Source organism: Pygoscelis adeliae, unplaced genomic scaffold (genome assembly GCF_000699105.1).
Source record: "Pygoscelis adeliae isolate BGI_AS28 unplaced genomic scaffold, ASM69910v1 Scaffold75, whole genome shotgun sequence".
In the NCBI taxonomy this organism is placed as follows: domain Eukaryota; kingdom Metazoa; phylum Chordata; class Aves; order Sphenisciformes; family Spheniscidae; genus Pygoscelis; species Pygoscelis adeliae.
The window spans coordinates 5645304-5651287 of record NW_008824772.1 but is presented as its reverse complement, the minus strand read 5'-3'; positions in this window follow the sequence as shown (position 1 = coordinate 5651287).

Genomic DNA, 5984 nt, shown 5'->3' with positions numbered 1-5984 from the left:
TAGAGAAATTCAAAAGCTATTATAATGAACAATATAACAAGAGCTTGCTAAAGTAATCAGTGGTGCATGCAGCGCTGCTTTGTCATCATACATGCTCAGGGCTTCTCCAAAATTTGAACAAACTGACCTGAAACCCAGAAGCAGTTCAGTTTCTCTCACATCCCCAATTTAAGGTGCCAACAATGGTCAGATTGTAGACATTTCACACAGAGAAAGCAAGAAGCCAAGTCTTTCCTGTGCCAATCTGGATATACAATACAAGCAGAATGTTTCAATTTTCAAAGTGGAACTACACTTTCAAAAGGGTTTTTATTTAGAACCAAGAATTCCAAACACAGTTAATTCTAGATGGGTTGGGATATCTTAGTATTAGGACAACTGAAGCAAAAAGCAAAGACAGGCTACAATGAGAAACCATCTTTCCTCAATTTCTGCACCAGGATTGGCACTGCAGCCATATAAAATGTGATTTGTGTGCTTTCTTTCAAAAGCATAATTTATCAAAATAAAAAGTCTGCAAGGATGTTGCAAGAATTATGTCATACCAACTAAAAACCTCATAGGCATTACAGAGGTCTTGCAAACACTCAAAGAACAGCTTCACACAATGAGGAGCTGAAGCAGTTCATGAATTCTGTAGGCAATGTGCAGATCTGCAGAGTTGTGCATCCATCCACTCCATCCCCCACAAGGTCCTTGCGTGCTCCCCTCTCAGACTCTTGTTTCAGGGACTCCTGCAATTCCCACCACCAGACGTGTCTCTCCATCACCCCTACCCAACAGCAGGCACTCGCCACACTCTGGACCCATCCTAGGAGTTTTGTGCACTACTGCTTCTTCCACACTAGAGTTATCTGCCTTCCTCTGTCCTCCCTGTTCTTCTCTCTCTTCTGTCTGCCCAGGCAATTAGTCACTCATGCCGTTGACATGTTAAACTCTGCCAGACAGCAGGACAGAAATGAACTGGGACTGCTTTGCTAGAACATATTAGTGGGCATCAAGTATTCAGCCGCAGACAGAGATGTCTGAAACTGTGGTTGCTCTAATCAGACACCAGAGGCTCCAAGTGCAGCCAGTTTACCCCTGTCACTTTCCCAGCACACTCCATCCTCCTCAGGATTCTCATGCCTAGAGCAGTCCATGAAACTTGGAAATGGCTGGATGTGGCGTTCAAGTGTCATCATGCTGGATCTAGCCCAAGAAATACTTCCAAATCATTAGGCAGAGTGAAACCCAACATAGGGTTCACCAAATAAAATAACTCAATCCAATGCATACAGCACTAACAGCAAGCTAACTTTCTGAAAATCCAGTATGCCAAACTCAGCCAATAGTTAGCCCATAGTTATGTGGAAAGGTCTGCAATGCACGTTAGAATATCTTTATTTTATATTTATAAGGATGAATGAGTTCAGTGCTCAGGTTGCCATGCGTATCTGATACCCAGACCTTTTCAAATCTGAAAAATACCTACCCATCACCCCAAGCTCATTTCTGTTTGGAAATGCCCTGTAGCTTGACCTGAGTATCAACAGATGTTTGAAACATCCTTTTGAGCAGCAGAATCAGAGCTTTACAAGGGTCTATTCAAACTTTCGTTTACCTATCATCTTTCAAATAACACTGTCTTATGCAGCCAGTGTATTTATATAGGTAATAAACACTGCGCTTTCAGATCCTCCTTTGAAATCTAAGGATTTCAAAGCACAACAACTTACCAAACCTCACAACATCAGTATGAGGTATCAGTGTCAAAATTTAATAAGAAACTATACAGCATAATACATTATGTACAGAACCTAGAAAACAACTAGGAAAACAGAAAGATCAGATAACTATACAACCTACAGACACTTGGAAAGAAAAATGTGTTTCTGAAGCTGCAAGTCTTTAGGGAGAAAAATAAATCAACCTAATGATACTGTTTTCCCTAAAGTGTTCAATCACTGATGCTTTCATGTTATTTACTGAAAATTCCCAACATTACTCTATGAAAAATGATGGGGAGCCTGAACATTTCTTGCTGCCAAAAGTGAATTCCTCAAGAACAGAAGCCTGATCTGTCACTGAGAATAGAAACACGGGGGAACAGATAATAATAAAAAAGCAGCTGCCTTGGAGAAAATGGCTTAGATTAGAGCTGATTGTTTTTATATCAGCAGAACCATACAGTCTTCCTACTCATGAGTAGCAGATGTCTGCCTGATAATTTGCAACATGGGCACATTTGCTGATATATGGGTTTCCAAAGGTGCATCAGGTGATAGTGTCAATTGCTTTGAGACCCATTGAGAGCACAGAATAATTACAGCAAGGGAGCTGGCAGCCACACTTCTTGGCTTCAGTATGTGCTTGTGAAAAAACTTGTCAAAATTTGGGCCAGCTAAACATTCTCTGCCTCAATAACCCTAGATTATAGATAGGGATATGCATATCTGCTTCAGAGAGAAACTGTGAAGTAAATTTATTAGTACCTGTGAAGTAAGTGAGATCTTCTGAATTAATGTTGTATATGTGCTAAGTATTATCAACTCAGTAGTGATCAAATATCCCATTTGTGCATGGCTCTGAAGAATCAGGAGTGTATTTCACACAGGCTCCTCTTCCCTTGCCAAATGACAGGAATTAGAGAGAGAGATCTATTCTACCTTGAATCAGGAACAGGATTAAACTTGAAATGAACTTAAAATTTGTCTTCCAACTGACAAGTGTGCCTTTTTGGGGTTAAATTAGTTTTTTTTTAAACCTTACTTGCTGAGAGTTTTCCAATAAAAAATATCTTTGACTCCTTCCTTCTTTCTTCAGCACAGGACATGCACATTAGACTTGTTTCAAAGGACAGTGGTGGCTTAAAACGAAAGCTGAGCAACAAGGAGGGAGAAGGGGAGTAGAAAAGAGCTTTGGCATGCTTGTCAGAGTCAGAACATCAGTTTACTTGCAAGATTAAGACTGGTAAAACAAGATGCTACACAATCGAAAGAACATGTTTATTTTTAATTTTTTTTCTGTGAGTTGAGAAGCAATTGACAGATATGATCAAAAGAATGATCAAACTATTTCAGTCTATCCTACTGTTTCCACAGGGGCCAACACCATTGCAAATTAAGGTATGGTAAATCTGAAAGATCTTTGCTTTGTTCATTTTTCCTTACTTGGTTAAAAAAAGAGTGTTTGGGAATTAAAGGATTGCCTCATCTTTTCTGCTTCAGGTACTCTAAGCCTGCCACAGAAAGACACAGCATGTGTTCGGTCTGGATCAAAGTGAAAAATGCAACAAAAGGCACAGTTCTGAAAGTTGTAAGGGCCCCTCCAGCTTCTGCAGAGCGATGAGACATCATCTGCTTTGTGGCACGATGCCTTAAATGACAACTAAAACATTTTACAGCAAATGTATGGAAGAATTCACTGCAAAAGTGACAGCTGTCATTCATCAGCATGATATTGGTTATTATGGTAACCAGGATTGCATAACTACCTCCATTTAAAAAAAATAATCCTGAAATGCTAGAAAACCATAAAAAGGCAGCAGCCCAAAATAAAATAAAAGTCCGTGCTGTATTTATAGGGCCTTCTAGCAAATCAATTTTTGCTGACGTACACTGACTCACAGATAACAGCGCAGCTTTTTCTCTTAATTCCAGTTTACAAATAAGGGTGTTGTATGCATAGTTTATAGTAAAACTAGGCAAAAACACTCTTACACCAGTGTTTGCCATTTGAAGATATTTAACAAATGTCATGCTGATGGGAAGGTGTTTTCTGGGAGTTCCCCAAAACAGGCCCAGCACCTGAAGGCCATTAACAAGATCAAGCTCATACATTCATTCAAAGCAAAGCACAGCCCTTATGTAGAAAAGACACTGATCAGTTCAGTAGATTGTGTATTTTGCGATTCTCAAAACAAGCTCCATGAAAGTTTTATATGAACATTTGTACGATGAACCGCGTCTAGAAATAGGGCAGTGAGCTGACTCACTCTACTGTGAAAGGAAAACAGAGGAGCCCTCTGCAGCTCCTTAAGAACTTTTCTCCACTATTCACTCGAGTATTCCAGAGATCCAAAGTGCCCTATTTAGTGTACAAATGGTCCCATACATTATCACAGATGTTAACCCAACCAACCCAAAGCAAATCCTGCTCCCTGCAGGCTTGGGTGCAAGACAATGGTGCCGAAGCCCTGGCAGGACTTTCTTTTTGGCCAATGCTACAGAAGGACTTGTCTTTTGGCCAATCCCCCATGGCCCCGGCCCTCCTCCTGGCCAGTCCCACCCAGCCACAGGGCTATATAAACCCTCACAACCCACCCCTTCTTCAAGGCTGTCTTTCTGCCTGGAGCAGCTTGGTCTCTGGAGTGCTTGCTGTGGCTTCTAGCAGTTTGGGTAGGACTTTAACAGAAGCAAGGGTAGCCTCAAAGATACAGAGACTTAAACAGTTAGAGCTGTAATATGAAGAGCAGAGGAAGGAGGTTTGTTTCCTTGGTTCCACTTGCAGTAGCAATATTGATTTGTTTTGTGACCAAGGCTAAAAGCACTAAAATCTTAATCTCATCAGATAAAAAATGTTGGTGTTTATTTAAAAGGTCACGGTTAAGAAGAATATTATGTAAAGTGTTTTGATGTGCTTGAGTAAAAGACAACAAAGAAATATAAAGCACTATTCTAAAGAACAAAAGATATCTTGCATAAAACCAGCATAGTGTAGCTATTTATATGCATGCCTGTATTAAGCAGGTTTCTTAGAAAGTATATCTAGTTTGTTTGCTAGGTTAGTCAAATTTTGCTATATTTGAGCAAGCCCTGTAGTTTAATGCAGTACAGTAGCTATTAAGTAACAGTTTGTTTATAGAGAAACTTGCATTTCTAAGGAACCTAAAGTGTTTCATAGAGATCATGTACCACTATGCCATTGTATCTCATTGTGTATGAGCTCTCTGTTCAACTAGGAACGTTATTCTACAATTGCTGGGGGGAATAATAGGATTTTAGACAAGCGTGCCATAGCAGCTTCCTTTTCTCAGAAAATGTGAAAATATATCCTACTTGGTACCTGCCTTGGGAAGATGGATGCTATCTTGGTAACTTTTAAGACTGATAAGACTAACTTAAAGAAACCCTTCTGTGGCACAAGCTGTCCTTCTGTGAAAACTCAGTGAGCCTTAAATGTGTAACTAAAACACTATCCGCTCCTGTCTGTGGGTTTTCCCTTCCTCTCTAGCTATCTTTTGGGTAGATAATATCATCTAAGACAAACTCCTTGTGCTTTATGTAATGGGATTTTTAGGCCTTTTCTTATCAATAAGGGCCTGTGTTATCCTAATAGGAGAAAACTCCTGAACAATGGACAAACAACAGTCATGTAATCCAAGAACTGCATGGATCACAGCTTTTGGAAATAAAACAAGTGGACGTCTGAGGCAAAATGAAGTGTGCTGTGAACTTCTGCTGATCAAAAGACTGCGATGAGGTGGGAGCAGGAGTGAAGCAAAATGAAACAACTGGGTGAGTCGAGGCTGCTATCTGAGCTTGTAAGGGATCTAGGCAAACTTGTTGAGGCATTTTAGTCAGAATTTGGGATCATCCCTAAAACCCTTAGGCAGAGTACAAAACTGCAGCTGCACCAAGTACACCCACAGCTGCTGGAGCACTCTGCTTTGGTCTGCGCTGCCGGGGGCTCGGCGGGGGCCCCCCCCTCGCTCGGGGCTGAGGGAACCGCCGAGGCCGCTGCCCGGCGGGGAATGCTCTGCGGCGCTGCGAGGCGGAGTCTGTCCCTCAGCTGTGGGAGAAGCCCCGCCGGGTGTGCTGAGACGCTAACACGTGCGGGAGCGCCTTTTTGGGGTGTTTTTATTTCCTCTCTCTCATAAGCCGCTAGGTAACGCTCCGGCGAGGTGCCAACGGAGGGTGTCTGAGGGGAATGATGCTGCACGGGAGCCCCGGCCCGAGGGACGGAGGACAGCGCGGCGGGACTGCCGCCGGCTCTGCCCTGGG